Source organism: Vulpes lagopus, chromosome 5 (assembly GCF_018345385.1).
Source record: "Vulpes lagopus strain Blue_001 chromosome 5, ASM1834538v1, whole genome shotgun sequence".
Classification (NCBI taxonomy): domain Eukaryota; kingdom Metazoa; phylum Chordata; class Mammalia; order Carnivora; family Canidae; genus Vulpes; species Vulpes lagopus.
This window is the reverse complement of record NC_054828.1, coordinates 40,742,449-40,761,687: the sequence shown is the minus strand read 5'-3', so window position 1 is coordinate 40,761,687 and position 19,239 is coordinate 40,742,449.

Genomic DNA, 19,239 nt, shown 5'->3' with positions numbered 1-19,239 from the left:
TCAGCTGAATAAGTTCCCCAAAGGGAGAAAAGGGTACTATGCAGGCTCTCTGAATAGTCTTTCCAGTAGGTAATGTGAGACATAAATTTAATGTTTATTAAATTTAAAAACAACCCAAATATGGCCATACAGTATAGTTCCAGTGGCGTACTACACAGGCTAATTATCCTAATTATAAAAGCAATCCCCAATTCCAGTCATATCTGACAAAGAACATCAAAGGAAAAGCAATTCATAAGCTTTAGCAACACTTCTAGGAATCTCCTCTCTTGTTTTTGGTGCCCTCATAATTGCTCAGGAGTTCTGAATCTCAATTCTCTAACAGTTGCCAACTGCAAGACCCCGGCCCTCCTGGCTTTTTTATCTTTTTTCCTCTCCTTTCCTCCGGCCACTCTAGTTTCCCCTTTGCCTCCCTCCTCCCCCTTCCTTCTCCCTTTCCCTCTCACTCTCAAGACCCTATAGAATCAGACCCCTGGATTCTCTTCCAGTTCCTTCCATTCTTCCTTGTTTACAATACCCAGCCACTCCATTCCCCACTGCTCACATAATTAGCTCACTTCAAGTCTCTTCAAGAATGCCTTCGCCAACTACCATATTTAAAATAGCACCTCCAGGGGTGTCTGGCAGGTTCAGTCACAAGAGCACATGACTTTTAATTTTGAGGTTGAGATCAAGCCCCACGTTGGGTGTAGAGAGTACTTAAATAAATGAATAAACTTAAAAAAAATAAGTAGAACCACTTATTTCCATCACTTTCTATCCCCTTACCCAGCTTGATTTTTCTTCATAGTACCTATCACTACCTGACATTTGTTGTATTTTTATTTTTTTGTTTGGGATTTTTTTCATTCTCTGACTTTCTTACCAGAATGTAGGTAGCTTGAAGGCTGGGACTGTGTATCCTTGCATCTAGAAAATTTCCTGGCATATAGTGGGCTTTTAGTATTTATTTGAATAAAGGAGGCTTTTGTACTGGAAATCATCATTTTAATTCTTCTTTTCAGAACAATAGTGCACACCTAAATATGAAATTTTAGAAAGACTACTAATTAGGTCTTCAGGCCTTTATCTACAGTCATTCCTGGGGTGGGGGAGGGTGGGAGGTTTTAGAATCCAGTCCTATATCTTTAAATACTATCCACATGCAAAAGAATCGCAAATTTGTATTTCTAGCTCTAACTGTTCCCCTAAGCTCCAGACCAATATATCCAACTCTGGATTGGATTCATTGGATGGAATGGGATCCTGAAAGTTGGAATGGGGACAGATGGGAAGTTCCTGACAAAGCTGGGGACATTGAACCTCTAAATTGTGAGGTGATTGTGGTGAAAGTGGTCTCTCCACCTCCTCCCCACTTCCTCCAACTTGATGGGATTAACCCTACACTTCCTGAGAAAACTAATGGTCTCTACTGCAGTAGTTTCCTTGTAAGATGATGTGGAGTCTCCGCAAGAGACCCTCACCCTCACCCCAGCAGGCCCTTAAAGGTGAGGTACAATGTGTCCCATGAGGATGTGTCTATAATCCAGAAAAACTTCTTGAGTTCTCTAACTTATATAGATAGAAATTCAGAGAATAGGTGTGGGAATGGATAATATGAGTGTGAAATAATTTTGGAAGGAACATAAAGTTGAATCAGGGCCAAATTTATTGATATGAGCTCACTAAGTAGAGATTTTGAATTTAATATTGAAGAATGGAGAGTTAGAAAGGGCCCTAACAGTTTGATCGGTTAGCTAAAACATGGACCAAAAGGAGTGAATTAGAAATAAGTGAGTGAGTTAGAATGAGTGAGTTAGAAATGTCAGACTCTACCTTGGTTAAATGTAAAATGAAGGATTCAAAGACTTAGGGAGATTGGAGTATTAGAGTGGACTTGTCATTTAGGACCTGCTCAACTACGCAGGGAGGGTCCAGAAGACATATAAATTCATGAGAGAACCCTAGATCCCTGAAGAGCTCTTCTCACTAAGTCAGATCTTATAGTGGGAACAGAGGCCATTGCATTGGGGGAACCTAAATATGAGGGGAATAATTGGATCCTGGGTGGTAGCAGCACTCAACCACCAAAGGCAAGGTGGGCATGGTTCCCATAAGGGACAGCAGATTCAAAGGGGCCATAGGAATAGTCTAACTCATGACTATGGCATTGGCTAGTCAATCATGGTAGTTCTAGAAATAAAATAGGAAGCCTACTAAATTCTTACTTATCTGTATAAACAGAAAAGTTCTAGGTCAAGTGAACAAAAGACTAAACTGAATCATAAAATTAACCACCCTCAATCAATTCCTAGACTTGAGCCAGTTTACAGACCCAGAACTCCTTGAGTGAAGGGAGGCTCGGTCCCCTTGAAGAAGGACCCCAGTACACTGTCAAAATTTTATACTGTTTATCTTTCTCCCAGTAGGTCCCATTTCCAAAGGAACCTACAGACTTTTAACAAGGTAATTGTGCACTAGGGAAAGGAAATAATTAGACCTTTAGGGAATATGAACACTGCTCTAAACTGATACTAATTCCATGAGAACCAAAATGTTACTGTGGTCCACAAATCAGAGTCTGAGTTTATGTAGGTCAGGTCTTTTTTTTTTTTTTTTTTAAGATTTTATTTATTTATTCATGAGAGACAGAGAGAGAGAGAGAGAGAGAGAGAGAGGCAGAGACACAGGCAGAAGGAGAAGCAGGCTCCATACTGGGAGCCCAAAGTGGGACTCGATCCCGGGACTCCAGGATCACATGCCCTGGGCCAAAGGGAGGCACTCAACCGCTGAGCCACCCAGGGATCCCTAGGTCAGGTATTTGATGGAATTTTAGCTCAGGTCTATCTCACAGTTGGCCCAACGGGTACCTGAACCCATCCTGTGGTTATTCCCCTGTGGTTATTTCCCGTATTTTAGAACACAAAATTGGAACATATATACTCAGAAACCAGCAGAATTCTCACATTAATAACCTGACCATAATTGCCTACTATGGTAGGAAAGGTTATGTAGAAGCCATTAGAATTATATCTACCTAGGGACCCTGGGTGGCTGAATATGTTAAGCATCTCACTCTTGATTTCACCTCAGGTCATTATCTCAGGGTTGTGGGATCAAGCCCCATATCTGGCTCCATGCTGGGCCTAGATCCTCCTTAAGAGTCTACCTCTCCGTCTGCCACTCTGGAAGAAAGAAGAAAGAAAAAGAGAAAGAAAAGGAAAGAAGAAAAGAAAGAAAAGAAAAGAAAGAAAGAAAGAAAGAAAGAAAGAAAGAAAGAAAGAAAGAAAGAAAGAAAGAAAGAAAGAAAGAAAAAGCCATATCTACCAGAAAAAGCAGTGGACCAAAAGCAATACCTCACACCTGGAGGAAGAAAGAAAGAACAAGAAAGCAAGCAAGCAAGCAAGCAAGCCATATCTACCAGGAAAAATAGTGAACCAAAAGCAATGCCTCACACCTGGAAGAGTTGCAGAGATTAGTACCTTCATGAAGGACCTAACAGAAGCCAAGAGTTGTTATTCCCAACACATCCCCATTCATTCTGCCCATTTGGCTTTTGCAAAGGACAGATAGATCTAGAAGAATGACTGGATTATTGTAAGCTTAATCAAGTACTACCAGATGTGGTTTCATTGCTCGAGCAAATTAATATATTCCTTGGTACCTAGTATGCAGCTATTGATATAGCAAATGATTTTTTTCTCCATACCTGTCAATGGGGACTACAAGAAACAATTTGCTTCACTGTCCTATCTCAGAGATATGTCAATTGTCCAGCCCTATGATATAATTTAGTTCACAGAGATTTTGATCCCCTTTACCTCCAAAAGATATCATACCTATTACATTGATGACATTATGCTGATTGAACCTAGTAAATAAGTAGCAAGTACTCTAGACCTAACGGTAAGACGTTTGCTTGCCAGAGGTAGAAAATCTGAAAAAAATTCAAGGGCTTTTTACCTCAGTGAAATTTCTAGGAATTCACTGGTATGGAGCATGTCAAGAAAGCTCTTCTAAGGTGAAGAATAAGTTGTTGTATCTGGGGCCCCCCTACAACTAATGCAGAGGCACAATGCCTAGTGGGCCTCTTTGGATTTTGGAAGCAATATATTCCTCTTTTTACCTTACTGAGTAATTGAAAAAGTGGCTCATTTTGAGTCGGGACCAGAACAAGAGAAGGCTCTGCAATAGGACAAGGCTGCTGTGCAAGCTGCTCTTCCACTTGGGCCAGATGGTCCACAAATCCAATGGTGCTCAGAGTATTAGTGACAGAAAGTACATTGTTTGAAGCCTTCAGCATATCCCTATAGGTAAGTCACAGTGCAGGCCCTTAGGATTTTGGTTCAAAGCCCTACCAACTCCCCTAAATAACTATTTTCCTTTAAGTAATAGATCTTGGCCTGCTACTGTTATTAGAGACTGAATGCTTTACCATGGGCCGCTAAGTTAACCGGTGATCTGAGATGCCTGGCAAAAAAAAATGAGCATTAATCTGATCCAGCAAGCCATAAAGTTGGGCATACACGGTAGTACTCCATTATCAAACGGAAGGGGTAGATCTGCCATCTAACCTAAGCAGGCCCTAAAGACACAAGTAGGTTATATGAAGTGGCCCAAATGCCCATGGTCCCTCTTCCTGCTACACTGCCCTTTTTCTCCCAGCCTGCACCTATGGCCTCATGGGGAGTTCCCTCTAACCAGTTAACAGAGGAAGAAAAAACTCAGGTCTGGTTTACAGATTGTTCTTCTGCATGATATGCAGGCATCACCCAAAAGTGGACTACTTCAGCACTACAGTCTCTTTCCGGGACAGCTCAGAGGAGAGCAATGAAAGGTAACCCTCCCAGTGGGCAGAAGTTCAAGCAGTTTAGCTGATTGCTTACTTTGCTTGGAGAAAGAAATGGCCATAAGTATAAATATATATTGATTCATTGGCTGTGGCCAATGATTTGGCTGAATGATCAAGGATTTGGAAGGAACATGATTAGAAAACTGGTGGCAGGGAAATTTGGGGGAGAGGTATAGGAATAGACCTCTCTGAATGGGCTAAAAAATCATGAAGATATTTGTGTTTCGTGTGAGTATTCACCAAAGGGTGACCTCAACAGAGGGGGATTTGAATAATCAAGTGGATTAGATACCCATTCTGTAGGTACCAGTCAACATCTTTCTCCAGCCACCCTTGTTATCAGGCAACAGGCTCATAAACAAAGTAGCTTAGCCATGGTATTAAGAATGGAGGATTTGCATGGGCTAAGCAACATGGATTTCCATTCATCACTACTACTAAATACCCTATCTGCCAGCAGGTCACTACTGAGTTCTCAGTGTGGCACCACTCCCTAGGGTGATCAGCTAGCACCTGGTGACACATTGATTACATTGGGTTATTTCCATCGTGAAAGGAGCTGCATTTTGTTCTTACTGGAATAGACAATTACTCTGGGTATAGATTTGCCTGCCTTCCCTGCATGCAATGCTTCTGCCAAAACCACCATCTGTGTGGACCTATAGAATGCTTTATCCATCATCATGCTAAGCCGCAAAGCATTTTTTTCTGAGTAAGGGATTCATTTCTCAGAAAAAGAAGTATAGCAATGGACGCATGCTTATGGAATTAAGTGGTCTTACTGTGTTCCCCACCATCCCAAAGCAGTTTTCCTGAAAGAATGGTGCAATAACCTTCTGAAGACTCAGTTACAACATCAGCTGGTAATAATACTGTGTAGGATTGGGGCAAGATTCTCCAGAAGGCTGTATACACTCTAAATCAGCATCCATATATGGTGTTGTTTCTCCCATAGTCAGGATTCATGGGTCCAGGAATCAAGGGGTGGAAATGGGAGTGGTACCACTCACTATCACCCCTAGCAACTCACTAGCAAAACTTTTGTTTCCTGTTCCCATGACCTTATGCTCTGCTGGCCTAGATGTCTTTGTTCCGAAGGGAGGAATGCTTCCACCAAGAGACACAACAATGATTCCATTGAACTGGAAGTGAAGACTGTTGCCCAGCCACTTTGAATTCCTCATGCCTCTGAATCACAGGCGAAGAAGAGAATTACTAGGCTGGTTGGGGTGATTGATCCTATTAAGGAGAAATTGGGCTGCTACTCCACAGTGAAGGAAAGGAAAATATGTCTGGAATACAGGAGATATCTTAGTGTGTCAAATACTCCATGATTTGAGTTAATGGAAAACTACAATAATGCAACCTAGGCAAGACTACCAATGGCTCAGACTCTTTAGGTATGAAGGTTTGAGTCATACACTAGGTAAATAACCATGACTAGCTCAGGTGCTTCCTGATGGCAGAAAATACAGAATGGGTACTAGAAAGTAGCGCTACATATGAGCTTAACCACATAATTAGTTACAGCAATGAACACTGCAATTGTCATGAGTATTTCCTCCTTATTTTCTTATGAATATATTTGTCTATGTGTATTTTTATATGTACATTTATATATATGTGTCATATATTATATATACATTTATATATGTAATATATAAATGTGTGTATATATATTATATATGGCAAATATCTTTGTTTTCTCTTTTGTCTACTTATCATGTAACATAAGAACTATTGCTAATTTTTACATCATAGTACATAAGTTACAGGATATCAAGAAGAGTAAACTTTACTCAAGTAAACTTTACTTATGTGCAATGGGTTTGTGCATTTTGGGTTATATGCAGGATAGGTCTATCATGTTAGGTGGAATAATAATATTGTTATTATATTTATTTGGAGATTAAATGTGCATTAAGGAGATGCTCATGGGTAGCCAGATTGACAAAACGTGGACTGTGAGAGTTCTTTGTGTCAACTTGACTGGGCTACAGAGTGCCTACATATTTGGTCAAACATTATTCTGGGTGTGTTTGTGAGGATATTTTTAGATGAGATAAACACTTGAAGCAGGAGACTGAGTAAAGCAGGTTACCCTCCCTAAAGTGAGTAGCCTTCATCCAATCAACTGAAGGCCTGAATAGAAAAAAGAAGCTAACCTTCTCAAATGTAAGAGGTAACTCTTCTTACCTAACTACCTTGAGTTGGGACATCAGTCTTTTTCTGCCCTCATACTGGAACTTCCACCATTGGTTCTTCTGGATCCTTAGCTCGCCAACTGCAGATCTAAGGACTTCTCAGTCTTCATAATTATGTGAGCCAATTCTTTATAAAAATCTCTCTTTGGGGACAGCTGGATGGCTCAGTAGTGGAGCGTCTGCCTTCGGCTCAGGGCATGATCCTGGGGTCCTGAGATCAAGTACTTCTCCCTCTGCCTCTGTCTCTGCCTCTCCCTGTGTCTCTCATGAATAATACAAAAAAAAGTGTTTAAAAAAATCTCTCTCTATGGATAGATAAGTAGATAGATTGATAGATTTTTTGGGTTCTGTTTTTCTGGAGAACCCTAATGTAGTTGGCATCCTCATCTGAATGGACAACCTTAACATGACCAGAACATAAATTATGTTTTGAACTCACAAGTTTGCCATTTTGTCCATCTTCACCATCTCAGCAAAGGCACTGACATCTATCTAGTTGTTCAAGTCATGATGTTGGGATTCACCTTGATTCCTTTCTATGTCATTCCCTCCAGCTCATCCCAAATATAGACCATATCTGACAACCCTCATCATCACCACTTCTTCCATTATAGTCCAGGTTCCCCACTCTCCTATACTTCTGCAAAAGCCTCCTCTAGATCCCCATTTCTATTCCCAGGGAGACACTGCTTAATGGTTAAGAGTGAAGACTCTAGAATCAGAATACTCCACTACTTATTTAGTGGGATTTGCCAAATGGCTTGACTTCTTGTGCCTCAGTTTCCCCATCTGCAAAATGGAAATAATAGCCTCATGAGGAGGTTATAAAGATGAGAGAAGAATATGCATTTGAATGCTTAAGACAGTGTGTGGGATAAAATAAGCACTCAAATGTTAGCCATTAGTATAACAATTATTCAATTATTACTTTATTATGATTGCTCTGTGTATGTGTATTTCTCAACAGTCTCTCCCTGGATAGGTGGAGTAATTCTTTAAAAAAGGGAAGGGGCATGACTTAGGCTTATTGTGGTGATAGTTTTGCAATAATGTCTACCCTTCCCAATTTTATGTCACACAATTTGCTCCCTATATTTAGGAGTCAAGATCCCAGCAGGAACCTTAAAGAGTAATTGAAGGGACTTCACAAAAACCCTAGTGAGGGTTAAAGAGCCCAGAGACTTTGAAGGACTCAAGGACTTTTAACTGTAGCAATAGTGGAAAGCCAATACCTCACCTAGTCCTGAAGGGACAAAAGTAGAGTAAGTGGTCACCAGAATTGGAGCCCTAAGAAAGGAGCCACTGACAGAGAAGCCACTATCAAATCATAGCCTGGTTGGGTGTGGGAGTACAGGAAAAAATAGTCTAACTTCTTTCCTCCTCCTGCCTTTTGAGCTCCATCTAGTGTTTCCTGTTGGGTAAACTCACCTGAATGCCAAAAGGCAAAGGAGCCCAGATAATAGAGTCTGAGAGGTGAGCCTACTGGCATACAGAAGAGTAGAAAGTATATATGGAAAGGTAAATGCAAAATTTCCAGTACAATTCATCACTTTTGTTCCTCAACATCATCTCCTGTCCTTCTTATCTGTATGAAAAAGCCAGGTACGTAACTCAGTTGACACAATTGGTCCTATAATCATTTTATTGATGCTGGGTATAATATTAATTCAGTTATACCTACCTCAAACCTAAATTGTAAAGTTAGTCACCACCAATGCTCTTCAAATGAATTAGCAGAAAAAGGGAAGGAAAGGAAACAACGAATGTTCACACATAGTTATGTTAAACTGAGCTTCCTTGGGGCTTTTTAAACCACTAAGCCAACATGCACATCCTTGTACTGTCCAAGGTGATTGGCCCCAATTACCAAGGGGAAATTGGGTTGCTGCTAGACAACAAGGGCAAGAAAGAGTATGTCTGGAACCCAGGAGATCCATTGGAACACCCCATAGTACTCCTGAGCACAAAAATACTGGTCAATGGAAATAGTGGTGACCCAATAAAGACAAGACCACCAAGGACTTGTGTCCTGCAGGCACAAACATTTGATTCACCTCACCTGGTAAAAATTTCTGGTTAGCCAATGTTCTGGAAGAGGGTAAGGAATAGTATTGCTGTTATGATTATCAACATAGGCCTATGACCATCTACAGAAGCAGGAACTGCAACAACTTCCAATTTCACCAGATTATGACTTTAGTTCCTTGGTGAAAGTGAATATGAGGAAATGGATACTCTCTTGGTTACTAGGATCTCCAAACCCACCCAGCTCAAGGCTTTAAGGAGAAGAAACAATTCCCTAAGTGGAATATTAAGTAAAATAGTAAGGGAGGCGATTTCCATCCCCATGTCTCAAACATGAAGAGTGTAGTGCCCAATTGATTAAACAACCTGCTCTAGAATGTTCTTTTTTCAATCTTTACATAACTAGCTTATTTCCAGACTCAGCTCAAATGTGACCCCTTCAAAGAGGTTTTTCCATGACCATCTGTTGTCTAAAGTAATGCATTCTCCCCACCTTTATACACATACTCACTCTATGGTATGTTTTATTTCCTTCCTAGCATTTCACACACTCTGAAATTATTTTTATCTCCTTATTGATTCTATTTCTTCTTCAATCCTAGAAGCCTATGACTTTGTCTTATTTCTTCAATACCTAGAACAGTGCTATATAGAAGATACTCCAAAAATACTTTTTCTTCCCCCAAAATACTTTTGAATACCTTAAGGGCTGATGGCCTCTAAGAACATAAGGCAAGAGAGAACTGCATGCCAAAGTTCAAGTGTAAGCCAGAAGATTCCTGAAGAAGGAATCCTTTCACTAAAGGAGAAACTCAAAAGTTTATTTCTAGAACTGACAAGAACATTCTTAAGACATTCTGTGATTACTTGTACTCTCTATCTTAAAGTGATAATGATGGCATATGGAATCAGAAGGGAAATATTTAAGCAATGCTTGGATTATGGGGACAAAACAAAAATGTGGGTTTGGGGGAGAAAGAGTACTAGATGTGACCCGTATTGGCTGCTCTAGTATAGTCTCTCTTTAAAAGAGGAAAAATGTAGTTTGGAACATGTAGTGTGATAAGGACCCACTTGCATTATAAGGACTGTGAAGACATATGTGAAGTCCATATGAAGGACTATGTCTTATTCCTCTAGATTATACCATCACTTAGCAAAGCTCCTGGCAGCAAGAATGGGAGGTGGAAGGTTTTGAGAAACTTTGTGAAATGCTTTTGCATACACTTCACAGAAGTCAGGCCACACCCAGCAAGTAACTGCCACCATGGAAAATGCACCATCTGAGGTACCTTTCATTTCCTTAGGAGGCAAGTGACAGACCACAATGCTGTAACTTCTCATCCATTTGACTAAACAATCCCAATCCTGTTCTGCTTATTTGGACCAGAGACATAGAGCAGACGTGTCTGTTCTCCATTATTAACTCACTGAACTGGACTTAGGAACATTTTGGGAATGGGGACCATGGCCCATATCGCATCAATCACAGATTTAAAAAACACATACACATACACGAAAGTACCCGAGTTTATAAATCATAGTCCCTCCGAGAACCCGCATGACATCCCATGTGCTGGATGGTATTTCTGAAAGCTCTGAGAAAGCTGAAAATCATACACAGGCAAGCAAGTCCCTGCTGAATACACATCTGAGGAGCTGTGCATGCATTGTTTATTCCAGCAACTTTATGGAATAAATCACACAAAACAAATTAGTTTCAGATGGTAGGATATGAATAGCTGATGTACAGTATAAAGGAAAGTGAACTCCCACTTTTGACCCAACTACTTCCCATCTCAAGCATCTCAGAATCCAGATGCAATTCATTTTTGAAAATGCAATGGAGATCAGAAAATTAATAATTGGTGAAGACTGGAGATTTCAAAAAGCAATTTATGAGTATTATTAACTCATTATATTATCTTAGGATTTTTAGTTGTTATACATGAACCCATTCCTTCTCCATTATGCATAATAATCAAAAATAAATCTCTTTGTAGGGCACCTGGGTGGCTCAGTCAGTTAAGCATCTGACTCTTGATTTTGGCTCAGGTCATGATCTCAGGGTTGTGAGATCAAGCCCTGTGTTGGGCTCTAGCACTGAGTACAGAGCCTGCTTAAGATTCTCTCTCCCTCTCCCTCTGCCCCTGCCCCTTCTCGTGCTCTAAATAAATAAATAAGTCCTTTTGTGACATTTCCTACCTGTACAGATATTCTATAATAGATTTGACTCAACACACACTTAAATACTTCACTGTATGCCATACTGGGACAATCATTTATATTCCTGAAAGAGGCATATTATCTCCCTCCACCAATCTTTTTTCTTTTTAATTAGCACAGTAAAGTTGACATATTTTGATGTATATTTCTATTAATTTTACTACATGTATAGAGACATGGAACCACCCACTGCTGTGCAGGGTATAGAACAATTCTATCACCCCCCAAATTCTCTGGTGCTAATTTATAAATTAGTACTGGCAAACCACTGATCTCTTCTCTGCCACTATGGTTTCATCTTTTAAAAAATATCATATAACTTTTTTCATGTAACTTGTCACTCACCAAAAATGCCTTTGAGATTCATCTAAATTGTTCCTTGTCTTAATAATTTGCTCCTTTTCACTACTGAGTAGTATTCCACTATACGAATGTATCACAGTTTGTTTATTCACCCACTGAAGTTGAGTTACTCTCAGTTTGGGGCACTTATGACTAAAACTGCATGAAGCATCTAAGGACAAGGTTTGTTGTGAACATAAGCTTTCACTTCTCTTGGGTAAATACCTAAGGGTGTAATTACTGGGTCACATGGTATATGTCTGTTTGATGTTATAAGAAACTGCCCAACTTTTTCCAGAGTGGTGGTACACAATGCCTTTTTTATAAGTAAAATAATAAAAAGCTATTAAAAGTGACCCCCTGATAGCTTGTTCATTCATATCTAAGTGATTCCAACATTATTCACCATGATAAAATATTATCCCCCAAAATCAAAAGCGTTTGGCTTTTTTTTCTTTTCACTTTTAAAGCTTCAATCAAGTTTTTAATACTTTAATATGATGTTTTAAATAAAGTTAGATGCTTGAAAATTGTAGAAATGTAAAGCCTGAGGAATCTACTTATAAATGAGGAAATTTTAACGAGAGAGGGAGAACCAGGGAAAGTTTTCATCACAGTTAAGTTTGAGCAATTTAAACCAATGTCATATGCATGAAGTCCAATTTTCAATTCACAAAGAAGCCTCCCCCTCCCTTCCTCTAAAAACTTCCACCCTAGGCTAATTACAAAAGAAGAAAACGGAACATGAGCTCCAGCCAGAAAAGATTCACAGCTGCCACTCTTTAGCTGCTACTTTAATGGAAAACACATGTGCAAGATACCACCCAGGAGACAACTGTGCTCTGACAAAAGGATCGTCACCAGAAAATAAGCCACGTGAGAGGCCTTATTCTCATGGATAGGCTGAACCCAGAAACAAGGTTGATAGCATTGTTGTTCTTATCTAATATGTGCTGGTCCAAAGATGAGATGCTGGAACAGAAATTAATCTGTAGCAACAAAGTTGAAAGGCAATGATGTGAATTAGCCCTCAACACTTCTCATCTCATCCACATGCCCTGCAATCAATCAGTTTACCATCAGATTTGAGGAGTTCTTAGCAAAGTTAATATGAGGATAAATCCTGCAAAGGGATTGGAAGCAAGGACATAATGATGACTGCAATTATTAAATAATACCATTAATACTTACTATCTGCCTCCTTTTACAGGTAGCCAGCACTGTTCCAAGTCATACACACACACACACACACACACACACACACACAATTTACAGGGTAGGGATTATGTCCACTGCATTAAGTTAGGCTGCTATGACAAAATATATAGGCTTAAATAGCAGGAACTTCTCACAGCTCTGGAGAAGAACAAGATCAAGGTGCCAACTATTTAGATTCTTGATGAGGGCTCTCTTTCTGGTTTGTAGATGGATACCTCCTTGTCATGTACTCACATGGTAGAGAAAGAGAGAAAGGAAGCAAGCTCTCTAGTCTCTTATAAGAAGACTAATCCCATCATGAGGCCCCTCCCCCCCCCTCATGACTTAACCAAAGTCTAATTAACTCCCCAAAACCCTATCTCCAAATACCATCACATTGGGGCTAGGGCTTCAACATATGGATTTGGGGGGAATACAATTGAGACCATACTATCCACTTTACAAACAAATGATGTTTTGAGAGGCTATAGAGTTTACAATGGATCATTCAGTCAGCAATCAGTCAGTCCTTGAACTTGAATCCAGAGCTGTCTGACTCTAGAGAATATCTTCTACTTACTGACTGCCCATTAAAGGCTGGGTGAATCTATACAATATCTCTAATATTCACAGAAAATCTTGCAAGTCAATATTCTTCCCATTTATAGATATGGAAACTCTGGCCCAACTGGAACCTTCTGAACCTAACTTATTACACATAAAGTATCCTAGTGGTTCTAAAAGTATAGTCCTCAGACCAGCATCATTGCCATATTTATGTGGCAACAAAGTAGAAATGCAACTTCCCAGGCCAAACAGCAAGCCTACTGAACCAGAAACTCTAGGGGTGGTGTCCACAGTGTATGTTTTAACGTGCCTTCTAGGTGATTCTGGGAAATGTTGAAGTTTGAAAACCATTTGTTCCATAAATTTATTAGAATAGTTAATACATTCAAAACCCAGTAATAAGTGGTGTATCTGAGATTCAAATACAAGTCTATTTGGTGACAAAGCCTGTGGCCTTTTGCTAAACTATACTGCCTCATCCCAGCATTACCAAAGGAAGATTTTGAAGATGGAATATATTTTAAGTGAAGTGTGACTATAGAGTGTAATTCTGAATTCTGCTTTGTCACTATAATGCTAGTCAGTTCTCCCACCTACAATAATGTGATATAGGAAAATGTCTGAAGGACAGCCCCTGAGAATTGACAATGATGCATTCTACCAATAAAAGAATACCTTGTGTTATGAACTAGGAAGCCAAGCTTTGTGAAATTTTTATTTTGGCCTGACAATTTTGTACTCCATTTAGTGAAAATGAGAAAAAATCTAGTATAGGGAAACAGTATAGAACAAAGTCACTTCTTTAAAAAGTGAAGCTTACCCCCCGCCTTTCATTGATTTTTAAAAGTCGTGTTTAATTCAACCACTGCTTTATCCACATAGAGTTGCTCTATAGTTATACCATTTTTCCCTCCAAGGAACAAGACCATTTTGAAAGTCTGGATAATTTGCAGAAAGAGACAAAAGTCTGACTATAATAGAAATAGCTATTTTTCAGAGAGTGGTGAATAAAGGTGCTTAATCACACACACACACACACACACACACACACAAATCTCACACCAAAGACTTTTTAAAATCATTTGCAAAGTCAGAGCATTTTGAAAGAAGTTATTTCCAATAAAAATTCGTTCACCTACATCTATGAACAATAGAATGTCTTTTTACCTCTAAAAGACATTATTATATTAAAAATATTAATGAGCATTGCTAGTCACTGCTGTGTTTTACATGTAGTAAAGCTCATTTAATCATCACAAACCTGTGAAGTTCATTTTCAGATTATTCCTGTTTCACAGGTGAGGGAATTGAGATGGAGCGAGGTTTAGTAACTTGCCAGATTAAGCCTATTAAAGAGCACTTGCGGGACATTCATTCAGACATGGATGCTTGACCCTGGATGGATGGGCTCAGTGTTGCTCTGCATCTGGATTAGCTCCAAAGGCCCATCTGTGAGGCTGCCTGACCCCTGGGGTGGGACAGTGCGGCCTTCATAGCCTTGGCATTCCATCTGGTTAGAGTGAAGAAAAGCAGCAGTGTGATGGTGCAGCAAATCTGACAGTCTCCTCCCTCTAATGAGAGATCAAAGTGATCAAGGGACGGAGTGGGAACTATAGTTCTATTGACCTGTTTGTTTTCCACTTGATTCTTGAAAACAAAACTATTAATCATTTAGTTTGTGGTTTTTGTAATTTCACTGACTCCTAACACATCTGAGTCAATGAGGCAAGGATTAGCATGAACTGTAGATGTTCAAACTTCTCATATGGAAGAGGAATTGAAATCCTTTAAAAACATATCATTAGCCAGCAGAAAGATGTTCATGTTTTTCTACTTCAGAGTTGTAGATGGATGTGACTTAAGCCCTAATTGGGAAAGACTTTATGTGATTTATAATAGCAGATATTCTTTTAAGTAAACTTCCCATACTCTTTTATTCCATCTACCAAAAACAAAAGCTGTTTTCAGCAGAGCATGTGGAGGTGAAAAGGGCTTTCCAAAGAAACTGTTGTGTGTGATTTTTTATTCTGTCCTGGTTTGGGAAGTTCATGGAGCCTAAGATCATTGCGTGCAGCTGACAGGAAGTTTGCTTGATGGCTTTTGCCTTTCACACCCCAGTTCTTTTTATCTAAACAGGCAGATTTCCCACTTTCCTTCTTTTCTTCCTCCCTTCTTCCTTCCCTTCACACACACCTCCACTCTGCCCATCCACTCTGATTCTATTCATTAACACCAGAAGGAAACCTGCTGGGAAGGGAGGTAAAGGTTCTATAATGTCCAGGGGGCTTTTAGTGCAATAATTAATTAATTATTTGTCACCACAGTTTGAGTCCAGACTCCTCAAAAACTCTGTAGATTGAGAGCCTCCTACTTTGAGTCCCTCTTTCGTTTCTTGGTAAGTATTTGAGCTCAGTGAATATACTAGGAGCTCCATATAGAGCAAAAACCCAGTCCTTGCCCTTAAGGAGCTCAAGCTTCCCTGAGGAGAGGTGGGTGGGTCTATGGATAGCAATGTTTTCCCTAGTTTATCTGGACCCAAGAGGATTCATTTAGAAGGCAATTTCTCTTAAAACTCTTTATGAAGGAGGTCCAGTCAGGCATCAAATTCACAAATCTCCCTAGGTCAAGAATGGTAAGCTTTCTGGTATAAAATGATGAGCTTTGGAATCAGATCCACATAAGTCCAAATCCCAACTCTGCCTTGGACAAGCTACTGAGTCTCATAGAGTCTCAGTTCTCTGTACTATAAAATGGGAATTAAACCCATTTCAAGAGTCTGCATGAAGATTAAATGAGAAAATGTCATACAAAGCACCTGGCATAATTCTTAGTAAACAATAAAGGCTTATTTCCCTTTTCTTTTTCCTCCTCTCTTCCCAGACCTCACAGGAAGAGGGATATGGCCTCTTAAATGGAGGATCTGAAAGAGGTATTAATATTAAATACTTCTATATCACCTGCTACATCCCAAGTACCATTCTAAGCACTTAAACATTTTAACTCATTTGATTCTTCCCCCAAATCCCTATAAGATAAGCACTATTATTATCATCTCCATTTCATAAATGAGGAAACTAAGGCACAGAGATGCCAAGTAACTTGCCAAGGTCATACACACTATAATTCGTATCTGGGTTATCAAGTTCTTAACCATCATGCTATCAGAAAGGCATATCATGAGAAAGGAGCTAACCACAGCTGGAATCTGAGAATACATAGTGGCAGTCCTCAGATAATGGGTTCTGTTTGGTTGACATCAATTTAAAAATCAAGAGAGTCCACTTAAAAGCCTGCATTTCTGACTTCTTTCAAAAATTTTTGGAAGATCTTGGGACACCTGCGTGGCTCAGTTGGTTAGAAGCTCACTCAATTCCAGCTTGGGTCATGATCTCAGGGTGGTGGGATTGGCCCCATGATGGGCTCCATGCTCAGAGCAGAGTCTGCTTGTCCCTTCCCCTCCCCCTGTTCTCTCTCTCAAATAAAAAAATTAACAAAATATTTTTTTAATTGGAATATCTAGCAATATACAGCCCACACCCTTGTAGCAATCAGCCACTGACTGATGGCTATTCTCTGGACTAAACATGTATTCTCCAATTCAGTACAGTCATTGGTGCTCACAGTGGTATTAGGTAGGCCCTGCTTCACTTCTAACCTGCACACGCATTTGAGCTTTTGATCCAGAATTAGGCAGTGCTCTAAACATAGCTTTGTCCATAAAGACATGAGAACTATGTTCAATATTGCACACCCAATGGTCAAAACGTTTGAATGATTTGAAGGAACAAATGAATGCAGGAAAGAAGTCTGAGTAAAAAGCAATCAACAACTATGTTCAAATCACAACCACTTATATATGCTTGGCTCAGCTTTCAAGTCATATGTACAAGACTCATAAACCCCTACTGTTCCTCTCCTCATTTCCACACCTAAACAAAGAGCAAAAAATGCAGGTTTCCTTTTAGCCTATGGGACTAAGAACCATTTGCCTTCAATGTTAAAAACATCCTTATTTGTTTGGCATAGATAGACAAGGTAGTTTAAATCTTCATGTACTACCTAATTCAAGCAACAACTTCTAAACCATTTTTTCTTCTTTTAGCATTTTAGGGTTTGGTGATTGGCATGATCTTGGAGAATAGACAGATACATAGCAAAACTCTCCTAGAAACCTGGAAAAATGTGGAGAGGGGAAGCATAGAGCCTTTCTGTAATAAGCCTATGAGAGAAGAGGAATCACTTCAATTTACAAGGAAAGAAACTGAGACCAAAAAGTTATCCAAGACCATGTAGCCAGCTGACCCAGCATATCTGAACCTAGTCTATACTCTAAGACTTCATACTACCTTCCTCACAGCCTATCAACCTAAAAGTCCTGTTTAAAGAAGTGATCTATGGTATTACCATTTGTACCAAAATGATATCACACACCCTGTATTTAAAAGTCTTCCTAAAAGATATATCTTTGCCCAAGAGGGAGCTCTAATATTAGTCACCAATGACTCTGTCTTTGTAACATCTGAATTGGTTTTTGTTTTACCTTCTCAGTTTTATTAAACCCAGTTTTATTAAACTGAGATCAGAATAAACTTCATCTTTTTACCAGTTTATAATCATTTTATTTTATTAAGAACCTGCAGTAATGCTTATTATATTTACAAATCACTAAATGAAATTTTTAAAACGATTTTCCTCCTCTAATCTCTCCCATCCTGCTTTCTTAGAAGTACACAAAGCATTTCAACCACTCCCAAATTCCCTCTTGATACCCTTAATGATTCTGAAATATTTTGTTATTCCCCAAACACCGCCCTAAAGACAAATCATTGGACTCCAGGCTCTTTACACTGCCAAGTTGAATAGAGTTCAAATGTTCTATCTAACCAGACTCTAACTTAACAAAGACACATATAGTAGATGATGTGTAAGATATTCCGAAAATACCAAGGCAACAGGAAAAAAAATCTCTATCATCAAGAGGTCCTCCCAGAATTAATTGTAATCTGAAATAATCATCTCTATCAGGACCCTGTAACCTGGTCATAACACATATGTGTATATCCTTATAACTAATAACATAAGTCAACTTTGATATTAGTAATGTATAGCTTAAGATTTCTCACATCCAAAACAATATTTCAAAATTTACGGTGATTTCTCTTAACATCAGAGCATGCACAAGGACTTGAAGAGGGGGAAAAAAAAACAAGGAAAATAATCTTATCCTGATAAAACAAAAAAATTTAAATAAAATTATGAATCACGTAAAATACAATCTTGCTTTTTACTTAACCATTCCTGGTTAATTAAATGGAATTAATGGAATTAATCCATTCCATTAATGGATTCCATTAATCCATTCACATTTAGCATGGCATAAATGTGAAAACAGGACATAGAAAAAGCATTTTCTGAAAAGATATGGGATCTGTTAGAAATTCCTTTTTTTTGTTAAAAAAAAATAACCATAAAAAACAGTTTTCAGAATGATCAAAGCACAACCAGGTACCTCTTCACTAGAAGCTTCACCGAAAGGGACACTTCCCCCTACCTTTAAGTTTTGATTCTGGAACCAGTTCTTGCCCAAGCTTACTGGGAGTTTTGTTAAGCTTTGAGCCAATCTCACTTAGAAAATCTTTGGAGGTAAAGTTTAAGGTTAAGTCCTCTTATTATTTTCAGAACTATATGAACATAAAAGCAAACTATGTAGAGATACATTAAAATGATGGAATTTTTTTCAAACAATAAGTCCTTAAAGACAATGGTACTCCTATTTTCTATCACTGTTGTATTACTTGCACCTAGAATAATGCACAGCACATAGAAGATACTTAATAAATTCAGCAT